We start from the raw sequence: 12,962 nt of genomic DNA on the forward strand, positions 1-12,962 counted from the left end.
TGCTGATTAGAGCATAATTGGAACAATTTTATTTGCAGGCAAACCTTGAAGGGAAAGCTCTACCATGGACTGCAATGCTTCTGTTGTAATGTGGGTCTCACAGGCCTGTGGCTGAACAATGCTGTTACCAACTACATCCCCTAGGAACCTGCCTCATTGTTGGCTCCATGCCTTCAGAAGAGAGGGCTGCCCACCCTGCTGACCATGAGGAGACCAGCTACTAAATACTCATACTCTGCAGTGACACTTGAATTGTGAAATCAGCGTCCACATTTCCAAACAACTCTGCACAAATTTACCTCTTTTACTCGAAGAGAAGACATCTACAAGTACTCTTTTTTTCACTCTGTTCATTTAAAGATTCAAATAAGAGAAAGAAACAAATTTGGGCATTATGTGACTATTAAGGATTCAAATAAAAGAAATAAAAACATTTGGACATTGTGTGATTATGATTTTCTTGCTTACAACAGAGAGCAAAAATGGTAACCTGAGGATGAATCATCAAGGGTCTAAATGTTGCTTCAGGGTAGTAAGACTTTAAAAAGAAATAAAATGTATTATAGAAAAGTCAGGCTTTTTTCATTTTAAGTTGCTACAAAAATCATTGCCAAATGTGAAGTATTTTCAACTGTCTTCATGTCAATTTTCTGTCAAAGGCATCCAGGTGAGTTGAAAATGTAGGTAATGTATTCTTAGCTGTTTAATGTAGCATCTAAAAATAGCAACAACAAAGCCAAGAACATAAGCTAGGTGAATCTAGATGTAGAGAGCCCTTGATGCCACAGAGTATATGTGAGCAGATTCAAGAGGTGGGTTAATCTGATCTTATTTTATTTTGAACTTAGAGTGCTTGGAATATAGATAGAAGTATAATCATTTGAAAACCAAAGTGAATGTCTTACGGTACTTTACATAAATTGACTTCCTTTCCAATTGTCTTTTTTTTTAACTTCAGGAAATTTCAAAAACAAAGCCATCAGTAGAAAGATCCTCTCCTACACTTTTCATGTCCAACTCTTTCAAGGATAGTGAGTTCTGTACATGACCGTTTTGTGTGCCTGTAAGAGTGTACTTGAGAGTTTCTAGTTGCAGAAGGATGCACAAGTGGAACTGAGCTTGAGACCTCCTTCATCTTCTGCTCTGGTGAGATTCACAGTGACAATTGTCACAAAGCAAAGCCCACTGAAACAGCTGCTGCATCAAAGGCAGAGAGATGTAGAGGAAAAAATAAGTGGGACGTTAGCTGTAGAAGAGTATTTGTGACTTCATTTGCACATCCTAATGGTTTAAATCACTGCTTGTCTCATGGCAAATCTATAAGGGTACTTATGCAAGCAGTGCATGGTGGTGAATGAGTACAATCCAGTACTTTGGGAATCTGAGGCAGGAGAATAGCAAGTTCAAACTAAGTCAAGACAACTTAGCAACTTTGCTAGAACCTGTCTCAATTTTTTAAAAAAATTAATTAGGAAAAGGACACTGCAGATGTAGCTCAATGTGAAAGCTTGTGTTCAATTTCTAGAACAACTACAAAAAAATTATACAAACACCTGTCCAATCACTTCATGACTTTCATACTAAATTAGGTCTTATCTCTTCAATAACACAGAAGGCAAAGACTTCTTTCATTACCTGCTAGCTTTGGGATGGAATTTTCCGGACAGTCTGACTAAGCTCAAAGCAATGGGTACGCTAGAATTTGTAGTTGGAGACACACTTTGGATGGAGCTAAAGTAGACTCACAATGTGTTAGTAAACAATATTTGTCTCATAATTTCTTAGAAAACAGCGAGATACTTTTAAATTAGTTATTGGTGAAATAAAGAAAGAATCTCTACTATCATCTTTTATAAACTTGTTAATCAATAATGCTATCATAAGACATAGACCCTGGACAGCAAGACCCATTCTGATGGACATAAGATAGGGAAGTATTATTTCACTAAACATTTATGAATCTAAAATATGTCTCTCCATTCAGTCCAAACTGTTAAGCTTATAGACATGTTTTTAGTTTAATAAAAAAGAAATGAAATATAAAAAAATCCCTCAGGGTTGATTGACCACCTATTGTGATTAGACATAGAAATTGCCATGAATACAATATTTAGCTGCTCATACATAGTCCAGACTGTCTGCACAATATATCCGTTCTGCAGGAAATGTCAAGTTGAAAACATCTACAAGTAACCTTAGATGTGTGTGCATTTAATAAATCTTCATTTTTTGATGCCTTAAGTCAATAATTATACATTTGTAAACTCATTAAGTGCTACAGTGAGAAATTCTATTGTTATCACTTAGCAGGTTGAATCTCTCTAGAATGGGAAAATCATCAAAAATCAGAGGTTTTGTTTCTTCTTTGTGTCATTTTGCAAAGTGGAAACAGTTACAGAGAAAAAAACTAGCAAATAAATATGAACCCATTAATTTTTGCACAAATCTGTTGAAAATGAAGATAAGGAACACATACACAATCAGAAGCTGCATTAGGATATGACACTACATGAAGAAAATTCTTATATTTTGGAGTCAAACACTGCTGGAATCCTGTTCTGGCTGTCCCATTTTAAAACTTACTGACTTGATTTTTTTCTTTGTTTCTTTTTTCTGTTTCCTTTCCTCCCTCTATCTCCCTATTTTTGTCTGCCTCATTCTCTCCTCCAATTACTTCCTTACTACATAAATAATTTACCTGGGAAGCTGTTTGATACACCAGAGTGAGAAAGGAGACCTGACCTAGCAGGTGCTAGAGCCTGAAAGAGGAAGATGTATAGTAAAGGGCGGGGATTGGAGCAAGGAAAGTAATGAGAAGGATCACAGTCCAGCATGGCCCAGGGCTCAAGGAAGTTCTAAGAAGGCCCGGCAAGGTCCAGAGATGTTGTGCTGCAATTATACAGCAGACAACAGGACCTGGTTTTCTCACTGTGAGAGAAATTAAGAAAGGGGCATGAGAGAACAACAGCTGTGGTAATGAGTTAGGATTGGAATTACTGGTGCAAACTCCCAGTCTTTTATATAGGTAAATACACAATAGAATAGTCATAGATATGAAAATGTGTATGTCTACCAGTACATCCTGGTTTTCTTCTAAGATGGCACAGGCAATGTTACTCTTGCAGCAGTAAGCCCACCTAGCTCTGGATCTTGGTTTCTAAATACCAGTCTCCACTAAAAGGAACCAGAGCTTCCTGGAAAAATAGGTAGGTAGTTGTAGGGCTTGGTCAGAACAAAGTACACTAGTACCTCAGTTTACAAACTTCATTCATTCCACAAATCTGGGGAAATTGGCCTCAGTCATGTCCATCACCCAATGTGGAGTGCGAGAGCTGAAGCAAAGTTTTGCCAAATGCTTCTGTTCGCAAACCAATTTTTTTAGAAAAAAAAAAAGTCAACAGTGTGGAAACATGCCATAAAGACAAGGAAACCAGCATTAAAGGGTTCCCACTGGCCAAGTCAGGGGAAAATTTTGATATTCATTACATCCACTTTAATAAAATAGAAATCTGCATGCATACTCAGTAATAAATACACAATGAAATAAATTGAAGAAGTCATAGTTCTTAAAGTAGAGTAATTCATTGAATGGATGGTGGAATTAGAATATCATCAACTGGCACAATCATAGCATATTTCATTTAGCATAATGTCTTTGAATTTTATTTGTATTATAGCAGGTATCAGAATTTAATTCCTTTTCAAGGATGATTACTATTCTGCTGTACATATACATCACATTTTGTTTATTTACTTATGGATAGATATTTAGGATGTTTTCACTTTTTGGCTACTGGGAATAATGATAATACGAGATGAGTGTATAAGTACGTAGTTTAGTCACAGCTTTAGATGATTTTGAGTTTACATTTGGTAGTGGGATGGATGAATCTCTTGGTAACTCTGTTTAGTGGTTGAGACAACATCACACTGTATCCTGCAGTAGCTCCCCATTTTATGTTCCCATTAGCCATGTGCAAAGGTTCCATTTCTCAGCATATTGTCAGTGCATTGTTCTTTTTCTCTCAAGCTAGCTAGTTACTTTTCAAATATTTTTCAGTATCTAAAATAGAAATATTTGAACAATTCAAGAGCAATTGGTCTAATTTCTTTGATTACCATCTCCTCTTTTTAATCATTGAACCAATTACTAACATCAATACCATGAGCCATGCACTTTTCTCTTATTAGTTATTTAAAAAAATGAAACAATGGTTTGTTTAATTGAAGTCCAGAATTTGAATCAGTACAAATAGCTCTTTTACCAGGACTGTTTCAAATTTGGTGCAATGCATATTCCAAATATCCATTTCTGATTAATAAATGATAGTACTGCATTTTGATGATTCAATAAATCTTATTGAGTGTGAGATATCTTGTTTTGTTCAGGGGCAAAATGGTAGACAAAAGAGATGGTAGAAAAAAAGAAAATAATCTCCACCATTTCTGGGTGGCACTTGCAGACTAATGAAGGCTCAAACCAAATAAATACGCAAGCATAGCCTTAATAGATTCAAGGAAGAGCTACTTCCCAATAATTGATAACCTGGTCTGAAGAAGCAAACTAGGCAATCTAGTGATCGTGAAGTAGAAATTTAACTTATCTATTACACATTTTGATCCTTATTTACACTTTCAGTTTCTCACACCAGAGAAAATATTTGGTATTTACACATGTGTGTCCTATTTATTTCATTTAAGAGTATGGCCTCAGTGTGCATCCATTTAGATATAAATGTCTCTAGTTTCTCATTCTTTATGGCTGAGTAGTACTCTATTTTATTTTTTTAAAAAAAACCCCACATCTTCTTTATCCAGTCATCAGTTGATGGGCAATTGGGCTGTTTCCAGGTTTTAGCTGTTACAAACTGTGCTGCTATAAACATGAGTGCACATATATTGCTGCTGTATGATTCTTTTAATTCTTTTGGGAAGATACCCAACAAGGGAATAGCTGGGTCAAATGGGACCTCTAATTCTAGTTCTTTGAAATCTCCATACTGATTTCTACAGTGGATGCAGCAGTCTACACTCCCACCAACAGTGGAGAAGGGTTCCTTTCTCCCCACAACCCTACCAGCATTTGTGGTAGGGGAAAGGAAAGAAGGGAAAGGAATAAATATGTGGAAAGGAAGAAAATAAAAACAAAGTCTTCGTAAATAGGGAGGGGTGGAGCGGTTGAAAGGAGGGCAGGGGAATGGGGAAAAAATAAGAACCAAGATATATCATGTAAAGGTACAAATTCCCAATGATGAATGTCATCATACTGTATACCTAACATGTACTAATAAAATTAATGAATTAAAAAAAGAAATTTAACTTGTAGAAGAGACAATTAGAGATACAGAAAAGAGATAGCTAGGAAAAGGAATAGACAACAAAGTTTCTCGCCAAGCAGGAAATGTGCAAGAAAGTGAATTTAAATGAAGCATGAAGTAATTGAGCAAAATGAGTCCTCTGAGGTCAGTGGTGGCCAAATTATTTCCCAAGACACATGGAAAGAGTCTTCTTTAACTATAAGGCAGTGAGAATCTATTAAAGGGTTTTAAGAAAAAGCATTCTTTTCAATGTCAGAATGATGTCAAATAAGCAGTTTAAGCAACACCTCTGGTGCTCAGAGAAGAGGCTGAGAAGTGCATGTAAACATGGAAATCACTAGTATGTAGCTTGTGATGAAAGCCATGTGTGTAATTGAGCTTGCCAAGGGAAGAACTTAGAATGAGAAGGAAAGAAGTCCCAAGGTCAAACTTTGAAAACTCTGTTAATAGTCCACGGTAAGACAAAGATGAAATAGAATGAATAGCTATGAAAACATCCAACCAACACACACACACGCGCACACACACACACACACACACACACACAAACACACACACCAGACACCATAAAACCCAAAAAACAAAACCTAAGAAACAAGAAAAACAAAAGCAAATCCAAGAAAGGAAAGAGGTCAAAGTAAAAGGACTGGTACAACATTAAGAGAACAAAACTGGTAATCTAACAATGTTGGGTATTGTCCGGATGTCAAATGAGGCAGCAACTTCAAACACTCCACCAGATGGATTAAGTAGCGCACAAGAGTCACTGATGACTTTACCAAGAGTGTTGGGCAGAAGCCATGGCAAAGGACTTATATTTTAGTAGACAGAGAAGCTGGAGGAAGGCCATAACAGAGACAGTCAGGTGACATGATTCTCAAGACATGTGGCTGTATAGAAGTCAGGAAGGTGACCCATGCCTGGAAGGTTCCTTCTGCTGGGCCTAGAAGAATGCATGAGTTGGAGGGAGACAGCGTTCAGTTTTTATTTAAGATATTAGAGACATGAGTATACTTAAAAGTTGATGAAGAAGGAACTCAGTAAAAAACAAATAGGGAAAACAACAGCTAAGGCCCTTATACCTGGGAAGAGCATCATAGTTTCACCACAAAGATGAGGGCAAGGAGGAGGACAAGATAGATGCAGATGCAAGAAGGTTTATGTCTGATGCTCATCCCATTTCGGGCTCTGTCTTCCCCGCCTCTGAACATCACTCACATTTTGGAAACCTATTTTGTTAAGTTGTGTTAAAGAAATACAGCTGGATAGCTTAGTAATTGTCAATCCTAAAATTCTTTAAACTATTTCTTATTTTCAATTCTGCAACTACCAGACAACACTTAGAACTTGCACACTGTTGGATTTTCTGTGAATTCTTGGTTTTGTGTAATTTTAAGCCACACAGTGTAGTTCATAAAGACACTGTGTGTGAACAGGAGTGAATGAACAACATATATGGTTCTCATCCTTCTCACTCCTCCTCCCCACTGATGTGAACAATGGTTACAACATGTGCAATTTCAACAACAATTTCATGGAACATTTATCAGGATTCTGATGCTGGCTCTCTAAAATTCAAACTTCAGACTCTTTGCTTCCAAATTCTTAATATATTTTCTCCAGATAGATGTTTTGTAATAGATTTTTAAGAATGTCAAATCAAGTCATAATGGTTGTTTCACTTAACTTTTCTAGTTGATCTCGTTTCCTGTAGCAAATTTTAAAAAGTGATAATATTGATTGAAATATTTTGTTACAGAAATGTAATATCTAAAACTCTGAATTCAATATCTCAATAAAGGATAAAATATATGATTCATGGTAACATTCATAAACATATTTGAATTTATCACAAGAGGCATATGCTGAGGCCAGTGGGGACAAAGTATTCTAATGTTTGGCTCCATAGCAAGTTGTCTGTGTTGTTGAGATCATTAAATAGCCATCTAAATAGAAAATCTGTCATTACCATCCTTACCACATACATTCTTGGCTTCCTATGGGCCAGTTTTTGTCCTGCCTCTTATGGAAAGAGAAAAGTGTTACCTTAACAAATTACAGGTAACATTGGTGAGATTTTTCCCAAAACAGAGGATTGGTAGCTCAATAAAACGTTTCTGGCAAGGAACTCTTATTCTTTAAAGCTCCACTTGACATCTTCTCTCTGAATTCTAGTCACTATTTTCCTCAAAATTAGAGACAGAGGAGAATTGATTATTAGGATGGATAGCTATGGTATTGTCTTCAATTTTTTATTTAATGTTTAGGATGTAGTTTACTTAAAAATAGTGCCTTAAATGCAATTTTCTTGGTATCCTGTAGGTAAATTTTATTAGCATATTTCTTATTAATAATTTTTCTTCAAATTTGACAAGTTTGAACTTATTTTTTCTCCTCCAATAAGAAGAATGCGTTGAAAATGCAAGACAATCATTTGAGTTTCTATATTCTCATTATAACTCGTTACTTTTTATATTAATTTTAAACCCACCTGGTGTGTTCTGCTATTTTGAGGGATCCCTGAAGTGCTCCAGGGAAATACTTCTCCAGTCATCATCCTTATTTTCACTTAGAAGTGGTCTGTGAAGAGTTTTTGAAGAGGCAGCCCCCTGCGTATTCATGCTGACAAGATGGCCACCAGGGGGCAGGCTTGGATCACAAAAGTTGTTATTGTGCCCTTTCATTCTAAAATAAATACATAGCTCTTTACCTAAAATCAGAGCAATGAATTTCTCACAAATTGCATCATTGATAAGAGTAAGTCATTTTGTATTCTTTCACAATCAGTGACATGTCTTGTACATAAAAATTTACATTCTATATTTTTACAAAAGAAAAAAATAAGCAATGCTAATGTTCTCTTTGATTCTATTATCATATTGGTACAGGTAAAAAGATATGTTTTGACAGCTAAAACCATCCTCTAACTACTAACCATATAAAATAAAATGTTTTGGTAAACCTAAATTGGTAAATAGAACATATTTACAAGAATACTGGTAAAAATCATTTGGAATCTTTGATATTTTGAAATTATTTAATTTTGTCTTTGCAAAATTAAGAGCTATTTTGATATAGAAAACAGAAATTATTGATTCATGAAAAAGAGGAAAATACTAAGCAGTCTTTACCTCAACACCCAAAGAAAACCACTGTTACCATATTGGTAATTACTTTTAAGAAATGCTTTAAAATCAAGATGCTACCGTTCGTCCTGCTCTGTCTTTCCAAAGATGAATAGGGCATCAAGTGAGCTGCTTCTATTTGCACCACAGAGCTCACTATTGCCAATTTTACTGTCACTGAATATTCTTCTATGTCATGAAACAAGTTCATGTTGCTATTTTGTTTTGATTTGTACAGTTAATAAATGCAGTACCTTATTTTAAGTTGCTTAAATTATTTCTAATGCTTTGATTTGTTCCTTTTAGATAATAATAGAAATCACCTATTTTCTAAATGTATGGCATATAAAGCATATAAATTTAACATGTTTCATATTCAGAACATTTGCTACATACAAGAAATGTGGTATAACTTCAGAGGGTACAGTTGGTTAAGAATTTTCCAATATTGACATCTTCTTGAAGAAAGATGAATCACAATTTAGAGATTATGTTTTACATCCATTTTTGGTATTAATCATCTAATTCTCTCCTCGATGGCATCAAACCAAATTGCATTAAAGAAGCACTTCCCAAAAGAACTAATTTGAAATGTGATTCCTCATTATGACTAAGAATAAGATAAATTTGCCTTATTCCCATTATCTAACTCACCTTTACTTAATAAAATTTGATGACATCTTAATGGAATGCTTTTCCACATTTCTCACATGCCAGTGCTAGTTAAAACTACAATGTTTAGAATAACTGCTAAGCACACAAAAGCAGAGCTGCAGAGGACCATTCAAGTTTGGAAAACAACCCAGTTTTCAAAATGGTATTTGTGCTGACATGCAATGTGCTCAGTATGGACTCACTCAGTGAATGCCATTAATGTGAGTTGGACAAGCTATTCAAAACATCTTAAGCCCTTGATTCCTCTTCTGAGGAGCAGGATTGGCAATAGTTATCTTTGCAAGGTTGCAGGGAGCATTCCAAGTTCTTGTGTGTTGCCCAGCCCCCATTACTAGGCAGTAAAAGTTGACTAGGGAGTCATGTTGTGTGACACTAGGCTGCTCCAAAACCTTAAACTCATTGACAGCAGACAAGGTGAGTCTTTAGACTCGATGTAAATGCTGCCTCTCTCCATACAGTCAAGAGTGGACCTAGACATTGAAACTGAGATCATGTTCCTCTCAGGCTGTCATCCTCCACTTCAGGGGTCTCAGGGAGAACCACAAACAAGGCACAGTGGCACACAACTGTGTTTCTAGTACTCTAGGAGGCTGAAGCAGGATGATCACAAGTTTGAGCCCAGTGTAGACAGTGTAGTGACTTAGAGAGACCCTATTTCAAATTAAAAAAATGGAAAACACTGTGGATGTAGCCCTGATTCCAGTACTGAGAGAAAACAAAGGAAAAAAGAGAGTAGGAGGTAGGGGAAGACTGAGCCTCCCAGGCCCAATTGGCTGCATTAATCAGGATTAGGAAGGAGTCCTAGGCCCTCCTACACTGCTAATAGAAGTATAAAATGGGGCAGCATCACTGGCACACAATTGGGTAATTTGGCAGAACACTAAATATAGAGCTTCCATAGGACCCAGCAAGTATACTGCTAGACACATGCACAAGAAAAATAAAAATGTACACTCACACAAAAATGTATACATGAATGACCATGATTCATGAAAGCACTAAAGTAGTATTTAGGAAACCTCCTATATTTAAATCAATGGATAATGAAAATGTTATAACCATAAAATAAATTATTCAGCAATAAAAAGAAATAAAATTATATGCTACAACAGGGTTGAAACTGAAACCATGTTGATTGAAAGAAGTCAGTATCAAATATTGATTTTATGATTCCATTTACACAAAATATCCAGAATAAGCAAATCTATAGAAATATAACTTAGGTTAGTGTTGCCTCTGGCTGACAATGGGGCAGTGGGTAAGGGCAAGGGAGAATAACTACTGAATAGGTTGAGAGCTTCTTTTTGGAGAAATAAAAGTATTCAAAAATTAGATTGTACCATTCATGGTATAATCTGTTTAAAACCTACCAAATCATGCATATGAAATAGGTTAATAGTATTGTGTATTATATCTCAATAAAGCTTTATGTGTTGTAAAAACAAAGTCTGATTAGCCTTTTCTTCTTACACCCATGCCCTAAATACACGGTTGCACCCCAGCTCTGTAATATTTTTTATAATAATCAATCTTATTTCCCTTTTCTCCCTCCAAAATCATAGACCATTGTTCTCCTCCCACCCTAATCACTGTAAGATTTTGTATATGTTTTGTTCCTTTATTTTCCCTCACTCTTCCTCCTCCTCTTAACTTCTGTTTTAATGGAAACCAGTTCCCCTGGTAGCACTGTTCCCCTAAGCCTCTCCACTAGTGGCTTCTTCTCTCAGCGGGCTTATTCCATTTGGTGTTGATCAGATGCAGGTGTCCACATTGTTGCTGCTCCCTGCTTTCAGACCTTCTTATGGAATTCCCTGAACATACCCACCCTGGAATCACCTGTCCTCGCTCGGAGTGATAATTCAGTATCTTCTTCACCAAAGCGGATCTGGGTTTCTCAACAGTTTAGTTCACAGCTGAAGGTCTTGTCTCCCATCACCACCGTTACTTAATTCTTAGTTATTTAAACAGCTACAAAAATGAACATTTCAACACACTGGGCACAAGATCCTGTTATTGTGTTTCTGGTCTGGTTAAAATACTCAGCACCTGTAAGAAAAGCACTAGACAAAAACCCCTGCTGCGACATCCACGGTCCTGTGGTCAGAGCACTGTGGAGGACTGAAGCCCCCACGAGTCACATTCCACTCCCCTTGCGCAGTCTGCACTGTATCTGCAGCTTCTTCTCAGGATAATCCCGGGAAATGAGAGCTTCACGAAGCTCCCTGGTGAAGAAACACCACAAAATGGAAGGCCCTGCTGACCAGAGATTACAACTTTCTATCATCCAAACTCAAAGGCCTTTATCTGGAATCTACAAACACGTAGTGGGAAGCCACCTCTAAGCTCAGCTTTTTTTTTTTTTTTTTGGTACCGAGGATCGAACTCAGGACCTTGTACTTGCGAGGCAGGCGCTAAGCTCAGCTTTTATTCAACATTCTTTTTGCATTGTTTGGTCTAAAGATAAGCAGCTCCACCTGGGTTAATCCATTCTTTTTATTTCAGCCAATTTAAAATAGTAGACATCTCAGTGAGAAAAGATATCAGAAGCTACTTTTAAAATCTGCTTGCTTTGTGGTGAAAAATGATTTTAATAAGCTTTTAGAGTAAACATATACCCGTTTTTATCTATATAGGACAAATAGTTGATTGGTGTTTATTTTAATAATTCTATACTAGTAAAATCTAGAATATATATTAAAATAATAAAGGAAACAATAATGAAGAAACATGGCTGTTTTATGAACATAGCTATGTAGGCAATCAGCAGGTGATATGATTAATGTAATTAAAATATTTGTTAAATGATTTACCCAATTCAGTGGTTGTATGTTTAATATATAGTTGTCAGAAATAATTTTTTTTACCTTTTGAAGGATGTGAAGATTTTATGAGTTCAATTATTTTCACACTTTGTATTTCACTATTTTTAACTTCACAAATATTAATTAGTAACTAAACAAAATCAAATTCTGATAAAAAAATCAAAATCAAACTGCTGATAATTTAAAAATATTATTTTTCCTTCACATGTTTTAAAATATCATCTACTCATTTAAAAGCATAACTACTAAGCTATTGTATGAAATATGGATGAGCACTAGAATGAAAGTATTGTATAAACTTACAGTTTTCACTCTGACTAATAATTTTTGTGCACTCTTACCTCTCCTTCCTGTCTGTCCACAAAGCCCTCTGTCCACAGCCCTCCATGTCCTTCCCTGAACCCAGCCACCACAATGCTATCGATACCTTCCTATCACTCATTGATACAAAAAGAGCAGAATTCCTCAGGTTTGTTGGGATGCGGAAAAAGACTTTGTTTCAGAATAATCACCTTTGTGCTTAATACTGTTCTACATCAGTAGTAGGACAGGCTTCCACAATCCTAGCTGCCACTTTGGTTATTGCTGGTAAATTTTGTCCTGGAATCTTCTGTGCTATGTACACTTAAAGCACACATTCCAACCTTATTTTAATAACTCTTGGTTGTCCTGAGTACAGGAAGCTTTCCTCTTTGAGTATTTTCCAAATATGTATGTTTTAAAAGATGAAATACTTGAGCATTTAACTTGCCAGGGCCATACTTCCACAGCAACTCTAAAACCAGCCATCCAAGTCCTGTCAAATTGATATTGCACTTAATTTTGAGGGGTTTTTTTCTCATTGAATTAAATAAAAAGAAGGAAAAAAAAATAGACACAAAGAACTAAACCGTTTCCTCATAAAGAGACTATTCACTTCCACAACTTCATAAATATATCTTGCTCATTTTTGGTAATATCCATTAAACCAAAAACATCTCCTCTTAGGTCACCATAGAAGTTTTAAAAAAGAAAGAAAAGAA

The 12,962-nt window shown here is 36.0% G+C and overlaps 1 long non-coding RNA gene across 2 annotated transcripts in view; it reads left to right on the forward strand.

The window, feature by feature from the left end:
- LOC101699071 (uncharacterized) overlaps window positions 1-12,024 on the forward strand; it is an 88,184-nt gene extending 76,160 nt beyond the window's left edge. Inside the window, exon 4 of one of the 2 annotated variants that reach the window (XR_205136.2) lies at window positions 39-12,024. This is a non-coding gene — a long non-coding RNA (uncharacterized LOC101699071). The remainder of the gene's footprint in view (window positions 1-38) is intronic. The other variant, XR_001183287.2, reaches the window with a different exon arrangement.
- The last annotated feature ends 938 nt before the right edge of the window (window positions 12,025-12,962 follow it).

The sequence above is a fragment of the Heterocephalus glaber genome, unplaced genomic scaffold, assembly GCF_053883595.1.
Source record: "Heterocephalus glaber isolate CG9 unplaced genomic scaffold, H.glaber_assembly_v1.0 deba00000122, whole genome shotgun sequence".
Taxonomy (NCBI): domain Eukaryota; kingdom Metazoa; phylum Chordata; class Mammalia; order Rodentia; family Bathyergidae; genus Heterocephalus; species Heterocephalus glaber.